Source organism: Lepus europaeus, chromosome 13 (assembly GCF_033115175.1).
Source record: "Lepus europaeus isolate LE1 chromosome 13, mLepTim1.pri, whole genome shotgun sequence".
NCBI classification, from domain to species: domain Eukaryota; kingdom Metazoa; phylum Chordata; class Mammalia; order Lagomorpha; family Leporidae; genus Lepus; species Lepus europaeus.
Window position 1 is genome coordinate 58220187 of NC_084839.1, and position 14827 is coordinate 58235013.

The 14827-nt window shown below is 52.0% G+C and overlaps 1 long non-coding RNA gene across 1 annotated transcript; it reads left to right on the forward strand.

The window, feature by feature from the left end:
• Window positions 1–6232: 6232 nt before the first annotated feature.
• Window positions 6233–14424, forward strand: LOC133772175 (uncharacterized). Its single transcript, XR_009867759.1, has 3 exons — window positions 6233–6406; window positions 10945–11090; window positions 13718–14424. It is a non-coding gene; the product is annotated as an uncharacterized LOC133772175 (long non-coding RNA).
• Window positions 14425–14827: the final 403 nt, after the last annotated feature.

Below are 14827 nucleotides of genomic sequence, written 5' to 3' on the forward strand. Positions count from 1 at the left end.
AGGAGATCACTCTGGGGCAGTGGCCAGCCCTGCCCATATCTGGGCAGCAGGCTGTCCCAGGAATCAGTCTCCCTCTGCTCCCAGCCTCTGGGGAGGCTGGCGGTGTGGGCGTGAGTGGGAAGAAGGACTCCGTTAGCTTCGTCTTGGCCTTCAGTGTATTTCGATCTTTCACTCCCCCATGCTGGTTTCATCCCAGCTGTGACCGGCACCACTGCCCATCATTGGCTAGTGAAGAACAGGTGCATCACTAGTTAGTGACCTCTCAGGCCAGAGCTGCTCCCAAGGAGGTGGGGGATGGAGGCTCTATCAGTCTTGGATCCCTGCTACTGCTGGGAGAGTGGATGCAGCCACAATAAGAAGGGGTCCCTCTTCCTTCGGGTGGACTCCTCATCTCATGGCTGGAAGTGAAGCCCCCAGCCTGGCCTGGCTGCCAGACCCCAGAAAAAGTAAGTGACTACATAGGGGCTGCCTAGGCTCCAGAGAGCCCGGCCTGCTGCCCATTGCTCTGAGGCTGCTGTCCGGGAAAGGGTGGCATCTGTCCGTTCCAGTGTGGGAGGGGGCTCACACCCTCAAAGTGCATACCAGCACCTGTTGAGAGGCCGGGAGGATGCCGTCACCCAAGGAGATAATGGGGAGGGTGGGCTCCAAGGGTTGTTTGCTAGATAAGGGAGGCGGTGAGCGGGCAGTGAGGGCTGAGAAAACAGGCGCTTCCTGTCCCTCCTGGGAAGCCATCTCCCGCCGGACTCTGGCCATGCGTGGCAGTGGACGGTGTCTGAGGCAGCCGCCCCAAGGCGAACTCCGGCTGGTGCAGCCACCAAGTCCTTAACTAGAGGCCGAGAGACAGCCTGCCTCTCCCCCAGATGAGTTTCCAGTATTTTCTACAAATCAATTGATACTTCTGGAGCCCAGCAAGGTACAATGGGCTCATGGCAGGAAACGTGCCATCCGTGGGGGGAGGCTGGCCACGCCTCAGGCCGTGGACAGCGCTGCAGGGCACAGGTGAGTCAGAGCCGCTGGCAGAGGGGCATGAAACCTACACTGTCCACTGTCGTCAGCATCCTAGGACTTTGGCCCGAGAAGAAGTCAGCAAACTGGCCCACGGCCAGGACGAGCGTGTCCTTTCCGGGGCTGTCTTCTGTCTTTGCTCCCAAACTCGCGGAAACCCAGCGGGAAGAGAGGATGTGGCAGCCCTGGCAGTCTTCTGGGCCGCAGGAGATGGGTTGGGGCAGGGAGGCATGGTTCTTGGCCTTTTGAGGAGCTCAGAGCTGGTGAGGCTGCTCCGGGGTGGGGTGTGGTCTCGGGGGTGGGCCTGGCACTGGATCTCTGCTTGTCTCTTATCCTGGATGGAGTCATTTCTCAGATCTGGGTGACCTGGGAGAGCCGAGCTCCAGGCCCATCCTCGGGGCCCAATTGCATGACCCAGGGAAGGTGGAGAGCCCCGCCATGACTACAGTGGCCTGTCTGAGGCCTGTGGTTAGGGGAACACACAGCAGTGTTCCTCGGTTTTGGCTGAGGGCGGGACTTACCTGAGGGCCTCCACAGATATTCAGGCCTGGGACCCACCTCCACAGATTTCCACTTGAGTGGTTTTGGGTGGAGCCTGACTCCTGACCTGAAGTCCGAGCCAAACCTCCCAGACAGTCCTGGTTTCACCCCAGTAACACCTGGCTTAGCCAGCGGGGGTCTCCATCTGGGGCTGAACCCACATCGGTACAGATTCTGGCTGCCGCCGTGCCTTAGACACAGGACCCAGGAGAGGGCTGCTCGTGGTGTATCTCTGGCAGGCCTGCATGTAGACGCTGTGGAGTGGGGAATGGATGTCTCTACTGTGGTTGCCTTCTGGCTCCAGCTATATCCGGGACCTAGAGACCCCGAGCAAAGTCACGGCCTGCTGCCCGCTGGGTTTCCCTGAGGGCCGCTCTGTGAGCCGTGAGCTCCAGAGGCCGAGGGCATCTGCAGGGCGTGGGCACACGAGCAGCAGCAGTCACAGTTCTGAGTCCTCACAGAGGACACACGAGAGGTGCTGGCTTGGACTTGCCTGTGTACCTCTGGTCTGAGATGAAGTGGGGCAAGCCCCTGGAGTGATTAGGAACGTGAGTGGTGAGAAAGGTGGCCTAGGCACAAAGTCAGGCCTGTGTAGACAGGGAAAGCTTCCAGGGGAGCTGAGACTTCAGTGTGGAAGAAGTAAGCTTAGGGGATGAAGAGGTTCTTCAGCTGAGGCTGGCGGAGAGGTTGAAAGAGGGGAGGGCTAGGCTGGCGCCGTGGCTCACTTGGTTAATCCTCCGCCTGAGGCACCGGCATCCCATATGGGCGCCAGGTTCTAGTCCTGGCCGTAGCGACCATTTGGGGGGTGAATCAATGGAAGGAAAACTTTTCTCTCTGTCTGTCTCTCTCTCACTGTCTGTAACTCTACCTGTTAAAAAAAAAAAAAGTGCAATATGAAAGTTAAATATACTCGCATTCAGCTTATGTTGGGTTGAAGCCTCTCCCTGTAGCTCCCCCAACTGGGGCTGTGGACTTAGGGTTACTGACCTGTGTCCTGACCCAGTGGCACAATATCAGCTACTTGACACACTCTCATTCATGTACCCAAGGGACATTTATCCAGGAGCTACCATTTATGAGGCACTGTTCTGACACCCAGGAGGACAGCAATGAGCACAAAGTATGGTTTCCATGCAGCTTATGTTCTAGAGGGGGTGATGGTTCATTGATAGAACTACTAGGTTTGATTTAAAAAAGCATTTACTTATTTGGGAGACGAGAGAGAGAACACACGCTTCCCTTTGCTAGATCTTCTCAAATGCCCACGAAGGCCAGGGCTGGGTGGGGAGCCAGATCTCTCACGTGGGTGGCAGGAGCCCAATCACTTGAGCCATCACAGCTGCTGCCTCCCAGGGTCTGCAGAGCAGTTGGCTGGAGTCAGGAGCTGAACGCAGACGCTCTGATATAGGATGTAGGTGTCTTGTTTTGTTTTTAAGATTTATTTATGTTAAAGCAAGAGTGAAGTGGAGGTGAGTATGTGGGGGGGGGGTGGTGGGCAGAGAAAGAGAAAGGTCTTCCATTTGCTGGTCCATTCTCCAAATGGCCTCAACAGCCAGGGTGGGCCAGGCTGAAGTCGGGAGCCAGGAACTCCATCTTGGTATCCCTCATAGGTGCCTGGGGGGCCCAGGGACTTGGAACATCTGCTGCCTTCCCAGGCACATTAGAAGAAAGCTGAATTGGAAGTAGTCAGGACTCGAAGCAGCATTCCGGTACAGGATGGGATGCCAGCATTGCAAGCAGTAAGTTAACTCACGTGCTGCAACACTTGCCCAGATGCAGGGGTCTTAACCAAACATCTTAACCATGAGGCCAAATACCTACCCCAAGAAACCTTTGTGTTTGAGTGCTGGGAAGAAAAGCATGAGAAAGTGATGGAGTTGAGGGCAACTTTTGACCATGGTTGCAGAAGAATGCCCTGAGCTGATGTTTGAGCAGAAAGCTGGTGGAGAGGAGGGGAAAAGCCACATGAAGAACAGCGGGAGAACAGCAGCTTCCAAGGCCCTAGGTAGGAACGAGCTTCACATGATTTTAAGAACAGACAGAAGATAGTATAACCAGAGAGGCCTGGGCAGGAGGAGAGAGGCAGGCCGGAGGGTGCAGGAGGCCAAGGCCAGGTCCTGGGCAGTCTTGCACATCTGCCCAGGTGTCTGTGAGGAGGAGAAAAGCTTTGTTTCCCCGACTGCCCTTCTAGATTCTCCAGCTGTCTCTGGCCCGAGACAGATCAACAAAAGAGAAGCAGGTATTTATTAATGTGTGCATCTGCACAGGTACGCGGGGAAGCTGTCTGGGATGAGTAGCCCGAGGGTGGTTAGGGCATTTGTTTAAATGCCAACAAAGAGAGTTTGGGTTTCTGGGCAGGGGGTGCTCAGGAAAGGTATGGCAAACCAGAGTTGCTTAGTGAGGTTTGTCTCACAGATCTAGCTGGTTAAGTACCTTCTCTGTTGAGAGGAGTTAGGAATTCTTCCTTTCCCTTGGAGAGGCACTCTATATAAACAGATTTCCTTTATAAATACAAATCTAATTTGTGAAAGAGAAACATACCCCAAACTTAGATGTTTTCCTGTGTCTGGTGGTTCTCAGTGGCCTAAAGCTCAAAATAATCCATATGCCAATGAGGCATCTTTTGGGATTGCTTATTGTGGTACCCTGCAGGTGTTTGGAGTGATGGGCCAGCTACTGGAGGGTGTTGAGATGTGAGTGATGTGAGATCTCTTTGAACAGAAATAACTCTATGGGATGGAGCATTCTATAAAAGTAGAGGCAGAGAGATGGACAAGAAGGTAACAGAAGAATCTGGGTTGGAGGTACAGTAGTCAGGGTGGGGGTGAGATAGTTGGATCCTAGATGTTTTGAAAGAGGAATCAACAGAATGTGCTAATGGGTTAATTCAGAGGCAGAAAAGCCAACAGTAACTGAAGCCGAAGGTCACTTCTTGATTTTGCCTGTCCGTCTCACCAGATTCACGTGTCTGAGGATGGGTGCCTTGTGTATCCCAGGGAACCAGCAAGTTACTCGGCAGTAGCATGTGGCTGTGGAGTGACTCTTACCTGTCCTTGGAGCATCTTCCTTTCAGGACCTTCAGGAAATACAAGAGTAAACTCAGCTGAGTAATTACTTAGGACTTTACAGTGAGGGAGGGCTGTGAGTGGGGGGAGGATCTTAAAGACCGCCCTTGAGGTCTTTGTTCTTCTGCATCAGTGGAGATCCAGTGGGCTGATGAGTATCAGATAGTCCCCCCCTCAGTGCTATCTTGGAAGACTGGTGTCTACAGGAACATGGGTTAATGTCTCCTTATCTTTTGACCCACTCACTCACTTAGTCCCCTGCCAAAGTATTCTGTTGTAGATTCCTGTGAGCTTAAGTTGTACCTTCCCCCCGCCCCCACCAGAGCCCATATTCTGAAGTTGATGGTTAAGGGCTGGTGGGAGCCCAGGAAGCTAGTTCTGCACTAGGTAAGTAAGTGCTGTGTTGGGAGTGGGAGTCCCTTCACTGAAGTCCTTCCACCCAACAGGTGGGAGAGCACCGTGGTAAACCCCACGGTGAGTGTGCTGACTGGGCCATTCCGTGTCTGAGGGGCACTCTGCAGGCTGTCCCTCTCCCAGCTTCCCAGAGTAGAAATCAACCTGGTGACTTTTTAATAAGTCACCACTATGTATCTGTGGCTGTGACCTGTGTGGGAACACTGACTGCACTTGTGTAGCTGCGGGGACTTCTGTTGGAAGGTTCTCATTCCTGGACTTGCTGCGCCTCAGCAGGCTGGAACGAACCAGTTTCACGGTGCAGCAGGCTGTTCCGGGGGCAGTGGGAACATCATGGCAGAGCTGCACAAATGCTTAATGTATGCTTGACCATACCTGTCTCCTTCCTTTATTTATTTTCATTTTATTTGAAAGGGGGCGGGGGGAGAAAGGGAGAGAGAGATCCTGTAACCCACTGGTTTACTCTCCAAATGCCTGCAATAGCCAGGCCTGGGCCCATTCAAAGTTAAAAACCTGGAACTAAATCTGGGTCTCCCACCGGGGTGGCAGAGACCCAAATACTTGGGCTGTCACCTGCTGGGTGAAGCCAAAGCTGGAAGGTGGAAGTTCAATCTGGGTCTTCATGTGGTTGGTAGGGACCCAAATACTTGAGCCATCACCTGCTGCCTCCCAGGGTGTGCATTAGCAGGGAGCTGGTTCAGAAGTAGGGGAGCCAGGACTCAAACCAAGTACTCCAAAGCAGGAGCAGGCATGCCAAGCAGCTTTTTAACCACTTCGCAGATACAGGCATCCCAAGCAGCTTTTTAACCACTGTGCCAAATCCTTGCACCTCTCCCTCCCTCCTTTGGTTACTGTCCCCAGCTCTGAACTCAAGAACTAAGTGACCTCTCCCCCTCCCTGAGGTTGGAGGGCAGGGACCCATGGGGATGAGGAGAGGCCCGTCTCAGCCACAGCTGCCAGAGGAAGCTGCTGACCAGAGCTGCTGAGGAAGGGACGTCTTCTTGCTGGTTCATCAATGAGCAGCTAAGTTCTGCGATCTGAGGACTTTCATTTCAAGTAAAGATGTCAAGCCCATCAGAAGTGCGTGGCCCGGGGAAGCTGGTGAAGGAATCTGACGCTCCCGAGCGGAGGATGGTTGGTCAGGTGGTTCCCCAGGTTCCTAGGAAGGCTGTGTCTCTGATGCCTGTTTTTTCCTTCCAAAATGAAAACAAACCTTTCCTCGCGGGAGAAAGAGCGAATCCCAGTTGAGACCCCACGAATGAAGACCCTGCTGCCTTCAGACACGGCACCGTTAAGCCCTCAAGCTTCTTGACGTTTGTGGTGGGAGCTCCATTTTCCAGGCTGAGAGGGAAGGAAGCCAGGCCCACACACAGCCTTCTAAGGTATTGTGGTTACATGGAGAGTCTGGGGCCAGACAGCCGAGGTTCAAGTGCGGCTTCTGTGGCTGTCCACACACGTGGCGGTGGGAGTGTCCTTGTTGTTGCCCTGGCAGGTTGTGGGACCAACTTAGCTATAGACAGTGTATTGAGCAGCAGTACTTTGGCAAAGGTGGTAGCTAAGTACGCACCATCCAGGCACAGCAGGTTAAGCTGTTGCCTGTGGTACCAGCAGTCCGTTTCTGGGCACCTGTTCGAGTTCCAGTTACTTCACTTCCCATCCAGCTCCCTGCTAATGCCCACGCCTTAGGAAGGCTGTGGATGATGGCCCAAGTACTTGGGCCTCTGCCACCCACTGGGAGACCTGGATGGAGTTCCTGACTCCTGGCTTCAGCCTGGCCCAGACGTGCCTATTGCAGGCATTTGGGGAGTGAACCAGCAGATGGAAGATTTTTGTCTTTCTGTCATTCCCTCTCTGCCTTTCAAATGAATAAGTGAATGAACAAATAAATTTTTCAAAACATAATAAAATTTTTATCAGAATCTGAATTAAACTTGAAATACTATAGCAATCTGTTTGTTTTAGGATTTCTCTTTCCTTTCCTGGTTGCCCAAAGTAGACACAACAACGTATTCCTTAACTTGCGGACCAGGCTCTGCTCTAGTGTCCCGTCATCATCCAGGAGGCAGATTTCAGAGGTGGAGAGGGCCCGGTACTTTCCAAGCTCATGAGCTGTGTTTAGGACCCGAATCCCCTAAGCCCACCTGTTAACTGATGGCAGAAAAGAATATTCAGGTCCCAGAACATGGTCTTTGAGTAGTCACTTCTGGAAATTGGCAAAAACATTTCTGATCTGGATTTCAAACAATGTACTGTCCCAACTTTACAGCAGCACAAACTCAATACATTTTTGGAGTCCTGAATGGAAGCTTTTGCATTATTGCTTCTGGGCAGCCATATTACTCCGGGGCCACTATCTCTGAGCCATCCCCACGTCCGGTTGAACTTAAATACAAGCCATAGGCACAGGCTTTATGTCTGTTGGCAGCTAAAATCCTAAAGGGGCTGTGGGACTGAGGCATCTCTGGCCGGCGCTGCTGTTGGGGTCCCCCCTCCCTCTCTCCTGCAGACCTGCAGTCCCAGTGACGGCCAAGTCGGGCCCCTCAGCAGGTCTGTAAGCGGTGGCTCCACCGAGGGTGAAAGACTGCAGGAGGCGCAGCAAAGACTGGACTAAGGAGCTCTGTGCTGTCCAGCTCTCCTGTTCCAGTGGCATGGTTGGCAGGCCCTGGTGGCATCCTGCTTCCTGCCGGTGCACAGGTGCGTGTGTCACACTCACTCGTGCGTGGCTTCGGGCCCTTTCCCAGGTAGGACACTGCTCTCTGTGTGCTGATTTGCTGGCCTCGGGTTTTTTTTTTTTTTTTTTTTTTGGGGGGGGGTGGGTGGGTGGGTGCAGTCAGCCTGGGATGCAGGTGATGAGGCTGTAGTCCCAGATGAGCATCTCATGGAGTTTGGACAGAAACCACACACACACACACACACTCACACCACCCCACCACCACCAATTCTGAGTTTGTTTTCTTTGCTCCACAAAGTCCACGTGTGAGTTTAAACTGGTTGTCGTTCTAAAAGTCTCCCACTCACCGAGACCTGACCCACTAGGAATATCTTTACTTCTGCCACACGTGCATGGTTGCTGGGTCTCTGAGCTGGTTGGTGAGCAGTCCTGGAGAGGGCACACAAGCCACTGGGGCGGTCCAGAGCCCCCTCCCCGGTCCCACAGTCCTCATCTCTTCAGGGTTCTGCTGTAAGGGACATAGGAATGCCGCAACTCTGGCCCTCCTCCGCGTTCCCCCTCCTCACACACGGAGAGCTGGCACAACTTGTTAACCTCTCTGTTCCTCAGTTTCTTCCTGTAGAATGGGAGTAACAGTATCCACCCCATAAAGTTGTTGGAGATTAAATGAGTTGATACAGAGTCCATAGAGCAGAACATGGTGGGTACAACCAGCTCCAGAGCGGTTGGTGGTTACTGTAAGATACTGCTTGTAGGGCATGTAGACTGCAATGTGTCTTTTGGAAAACAGCACCAGACATGCCAGGAGCCAAAGCAAATGGCTCTCAGACCCAGACCTCCCCCTGCTGGAAATCCTAGAAATGTGCAGCTTGGAGAGAACTCACAGAAACATATTTATCAGGATTATCTCGAGAGCCTAAGATCAAGTGAATTAGGGGAACCTCTACTTGAGTCCCTCTTTTGTTGTCACTAAAAGACTATCGAAATGCAAATCTTTAAAAAGACACAAAGCTGTCTGCCTATGACCTTATGTCATCTATGTGGCCATGTGGTGCACAATCGTGAACACCCTGTGTGAGACAGTGGGACGTACGTACTGGGATATGTGGGCTATGGCACTGTGCGTCTTCCTTTTCCTTTCTTAATTGAGAACTGAAGACAGTCAAATAAAACCCTAAGTGGGAACAAAAGACAAAGTTCTCTACTCTTCAAAATTATTTATTATTTGAGAGTCAGAGATATTGAGACAGTGGCACAGAGAGACCTCCCACCTGCTGGCTTGCTCCCCAAATGTCTAAACATGCAGGACTGGGCCACGCTGAAGCCAGGATCCGGGAACTCCATCCTGGTCTCCTACGTGGATGGCAGGGACCCAACTACTTGGGCCATCCTCTGCTGCCTCACAGGTAGTGTAACAGCAGTGAGCTGGCCTGGAGAGAAGGCAGGCACTGAGATATGGGGTGCTGTGCAAACTGCCAGCCCCAGGGCCTTTATGTTTTTAGCAGGAAGAGCTGGCTGAACTTTAATGATTGATAACTAAGTGTTCACTTAGATTTTCTCTAAAATTTGTTGCCTTTAACTTGTGTTCTGGAAGCAGGTGTTTGTTGGGAAAAAGACAATCCTAACGGAGAAAAGCAACAGCTGTCTACCTAATGCTGTCATTCATGGGTCTCTCATGACAACATAACCTGGTGTTCCCAGTCGAGGGCAGTTTCTAGAATCGGTTAGGACGTGTTGAGTCTTGACCAGTGTCCTGAAGAGTGACTGGTGTCATTCAGGATGTGTTAGGATTTAGTTTTTCCACCTGGGAAAACAAAAAGTCAAGTTCATTCCTATTATAGTTCAGGTATCAAGAATAAAGGGTGGGGGGAGGGGACATAAAATGTTAAAACTGGAGTGTCCAACAAGATCTTGACACAATTTTCCCTGCCTTTGTCCTTGACAGATGAAGCACCTGGCCACACCACGAACTGTGGCCAGGGCCATTGTGTCCTAGGAAGAGGGACAAGAGTAAACATCTTGTGCTAAGAGGGGTCGACTTACACAGACATGAACTAACACTATTTACTTGATGGAAAAAACTCTTGAATTTAAGTGAGATGAATTAAGCTAGATTGGTGCAAAAGCCTAAACTACAGTTTCATAGTTTATTGTATTCTGCATTCTAAAATATTGCTGTGGCTGTCATGTATGTTTTCTGGCCACACTTGTGGTCTCAGGTGGTGAGTGTGCTGGACTCCCTGTCTTCCCAGCTAAGGTTCCTTGTCAAGGGTATCCCCTTCTGGAAGGAATGGATGGGTCTCTTGGCTGCTGGTGGGCAGTGGGGTGCACCATGCGTGGAGGGCCAGGATCAAGTAAACTGGGCTGAGCCCCTTAGCGCGAGTCCGTGTCATTTTCCAGGCAGTGCAGGCCCCTTCTCCTTGTGGAAGAGTTTGCTTGTCCCCCAGCCCAAGGAAGGGCTGCCTATTCACTCGCCCATCCATAGAATGGATCTTACTGCGCTTCGTCTGTGTATGATGCATTAGGGACTCAGTGGCAAACCCACTGCCAAAGCCTTTCCCCTGTGGACTTCATTGTCTACCTGGGAGATGGAAAAGAGAAACCGCAGGGTACATTTGTTGCTATGTTCTGCAGAGAAAACTCCAAGAAGGGATAAATGCAGGAAGGTGGATTTTTGTCTGTAAAAGGTGGTGCAGGAAAGCCTTCCTGAGAAGACACTTGGAGGGGAGCCATGGGCCATCGGGGGCGGGTTCCAGATGGTGTTGAGGACTGAGGCAGGGTTGTGCCTGGGCTGTTCAAGGAACAGCATGGAGACGAGCAAGGGGAAGGGCAGTAGATGAGCCTGTGGCAGAGCCTGGGGGTGGTGAGAGAAGGGGCTGGGTAGTGAGGCTGATCAGAACAGCCGGTTTGTTCTGTTTCTAGGTGTGAGCGAGTGTGACACTGGCCTGGAGCTCTGTGGTGACAGAGCAGACTGTGTCAGCAGAGGTGGCGCTTACCATGTCACTGCCAAAAGCAGCATGCGGACCACGCCCTCCCACAGCTCGGGCACTGCCCCTTGGGAGCCTAGAGCTGTGGGGCTCTCCTCCCTATCTGGACCCTGGGCAGGGCAGGGTTGAGCTCTCATTCTGATGCCTCTGGTCACAAACACCACAGGAAGGAGGTACAAGGCCAGGAACTGTGCTGGGACTCGAAGGCATTGTACAATAAGTTGCTATGGGAATCTTTGTCATTCTGATTTCTCTTTTGCAGCCATCAGCTTTGGAGTGCTCCCCTAGGATGCCATTCCTGACTCAGATCAAAGTAGATGTGCGTAGGAATTCACTCAAGCATCCAGTTGTTCCCCCAAAGCTCCCTTGTGACCCTGGCTTTTTTCTTCTGCCCGAAGACTGCACTGGGTAAGGGCTTGCACTAGGAGATCGGTGGATGTGAACTCCTGGGCAGGCCCAGCATAGAGCAACTGGTAACGACTCGGCCTTTTTTTTTTAAGAACTTGCTGCGAAGTACAGTTAGCTCTGAAATGGCATAAGCTGTCTGGTGCTGCCACAGGCAGATCAAGAGACACGATTTCTGTTTCCCATCTTGCTACCTTGCTTTGTGACCTTGGTGGTTGGGTCTCACACATCCCTGTGAAGCAAAGGATTAAGCCAGAGGGTGAAGGCTTCCTCCAGACCTTTGAATGTTGGCTGCTGAGACGCCAGCGACAATGCCATTCACTACACAGCCTTTCCCCCCGCCCTCAGAAGCGGCTGGGGCATCTTGTAATGCTATGTGCCAGTTCTTTGGGGGGTTTTCTTCCTTAGTTTTTATATTTCAAGACAAGACTGAGTTTGCCATAAATAGGGCTATTAACCTCCTGGGAACTGACAGCTGGTGAGTTTTCCATGTTTGACTCTGTTTCCCCCACCCCACCCCCGGTGTGCAGAGAAGCAGAGACAAAAGTGCAGGCAGGACAGGCTCTGTGGGGCAGCCATCTTCAAGTTTCAGGAATCCAGCTCCAGTGGGTTTGCCCTCGACGTGGCTTCTAGAGGGTACGCCAGCTTGTTCTAGTCCTTTTGAGCCTACAGTAAGCTACACTGTGATAGGAATTACTCAGGAACCCAGCGGGCCTTCGTGTTTCTCTGGGGATGTAGTCTCAAACTTCACAGTCTGTTTTTATTTATTTATTTTTAACATTTTTTCCAAAGATTTATTTATTTATTTGAAAGTCAGAGTTACACAGAGAGAAAAGGAGAGGCAGAGAGAGAGAGAGAGAGAGAGAGAGAGGTCTTCCATCAGCTGGTTCATTCCCCATTGGCTGCAATGGCCAGAGCTGTGCAGATCCAAAGCCAGGAGCCAGGAGCTTCTTCCGGGTCTCCCACATGGGTGCAGGGGCCCAAGGACCTGGGCCATCTTCCACTGCTTTCCCAGGCCATAGCAGAGATGGATCAGAGGTGGAGCAGCCGGGACTCAAATGGCTGCTCATATGAGATGCTGGCGCTGCAGGTGGCAGCCTTACTTGCTATGCCACAGCACAGGCCCCACACAGTTTGTTTTTAAAGATTTTTTAAAAATTTATTTGAAAGAGCTACACAGAGAAGGAGTGGCAGAAGGAGAGAAAGAAATAGAGGTCTTCCATCCGCTGGACCCCACAGTTCGTTTTTAAAAATAAATTATTTCGGCCGGCACCGTGGCTCACTAGGCTAATCCTCCGCCTGCGGTGCTGGCACCCCAGGTTCTTGTCCCGGTTAGGGCGCCAGATTCTGTCCCAGTTGTCCCTCTTCCTGTCCAGCTCTCTGCTGTGGCCCGGGAGTGCAGTGGAGGATGGCCCAAGTCCTTGGGTCCTGCACCTGCATGGGAGACCAGGAGGAAGCACCTGGCTCCTGGCTTCGGATCAGCGCAGTACACCAGCCATAGCGGCCATTTGGGGGGGTGAACCAACGGAAGGAAGGCCTTTCTCTCTGTCTTTCTCTCTCACTGTCTAACCTCTGCCTGTCAAAAATAAATAAATAAATAAATAATTTCTGCTGTGCAAAAAATGGGAGACTTCATCATTAGCTCTTTGGATACTTGGATCCTGCATCACAAAGGGACGTGGGCATTTTCTAAAGTTAACTTCATGCATGTGCATTGCATTCCTGGGGGGGTGTAGAGTGAGTACTTTGGCTTTGGATTTTGATAAAATGTTAGCAATGAATTCACTGGCTTATTTTCCCAAAACCCATGTATGTGTGGTTGCCTAACAAGATAGGGACAGGGATATAAGAGTATAAATCTCTGGAGCCAGCACTGTGCAGAGCTGGTTAAACTGCTTGCAACGCTGGCAGCCCGTAGAGGAGAACTTTTTTTAAAATTTTTTTTAATTTGACAGATAGTGAGAGAGAGAGACAGAGAGAAAGGTCTTCCTTCCATTGGTTCACCCACCAAATGGCCGCTACGGCTGACGCACTGCGCCGATCTGAAGCCAGAAGCCAGGTGCTTCCTCCTGGTCTTCCATGCGGGTGCAGGTGTCCAAGCACTTGGGCCATCCTCCACTGCCTTCCTGGGCCACAGCAGAGGGCTGGACTTGAAGAGGAGCAACAAGAACTAGAACCAGTGCTCATATGAGATGCGGTGCCGCAGGCGGAGGACCAACCCAGTGAGCCACAGCACCAGCCCCTTGGAGGAGCACTGGTTTGAATTCTACCTGATCACTTCTGATCCAGCGCCCTGCTGATGCACCTGGGAAAGCAGTAGAGGATGGCCCAAGTGCTTGTGCTCCTGTCACCCACGTGAGAGACCTGGATGGAGTTCTAGGATCCTGACTTCAGCCTGGCCCAGCGCAGCCATTGTGGCCATTTGGGGAGTGAACCAGTGGATGGAAAATCTCTTTTTCTCTGTGGCTCCCTGTCACTCTGCCTTTCAAACAAACAAACAAACAAACAAACAAACCAATTTTTAAAAAAAGAGTATAAATCTCTGAAGGTGCTTTTCTGAGCCCCTCAGGAAGGAAAGATGAGCCTGCCCCTTGGCTCTCTTTTTAAAGCTCTGTTGCTTTGTGTTTCAGGACTTGGGTTACCCTTTAACCACCTGGACCTGCAGCCTGGAGTTGCTCGGTTGGTTATGGGGCCTCGGGTGGCTTGTGACTATCGCCTGCATTACGAATGCCAAGTTCACTGAGTCAGCGTGTGGCCTCGCAGGAGCACCTGCTTTCACGGATTCCACAAACATTCTGTTCAACCCCTGCCTGCCGGAGCTCTGCACCGAGATTCCAGATGGTGCCCGGGGCAGGAAGGTTCACCAAGGCTGGGAACTGCAGGTGTGGGCGGAGCAGCCCGAGAGGCTCTGGTGCCTCTGATGACGGAGGTTGGGAGAGAGGGCCACCTTGTCCCACTGTGGGACCTGAAAACGCTCATGCCTGCAAGTCCCACAGGCACTGGGGACTTGGAGAGGACAAGCTTGATGTCAGTCCTGGGTGTCACCCCCTTCCCTCCGGTCAGAGTGTGTGTGGTTTCTTACCCTCTGCATCCTGGGTCCTGTACTCAGCCTGTGACGGCCGCATCCCATACGGGTGCTGGTTTGAGTCCCGGCTGCTCCACTTCTGATTCAGCTCCCTGCTAATGGGCTGGGAAAGCAGTGGAAGATGGCCCACATGCTCCACATGGGAGACTTGTAAGAAGCTCTTTGGCCTGGCCCAGCCCCAGCCATTGTGGACATCTGGGGAGTGAACCAGTGGATGGAAGATCTCTCTGTGTCTCTCCCTCTCTCTCTATAACCCTGACTTCCAAATAAATAAATAAATCTAAAAAAAAAAGACTGAGCCTGTGATCCCAGCAGTGGGCTGATGGACTCTGGGGACCCAGACACTTCGGGTGCTGGGTCCAGTCCTCAGGAGCTGCCCTGGGGAGCAGGAGGCTCCTGGGAGCCACTTGCAGAGTTGCCTGGGTGCCGTGTGGACACTCTGAAAGACTGTTGACATGCCTCAGAAGTTGTGCTTCTCCTCAGCACTTTTTTCCCTTTTAGGTTGGGTAGGGGATAAGAGACTCTTGTTCTTGATTTTTTTTTTTCCTTCATCCTCAGTTGGATTTTATTGGGTTAAGAATCTGTATTTCTGGACAGATTTTGCCTTCTGGCCTTATTTTGCTTTGGCCACTGTCCACAATGGGCTGCTATAACA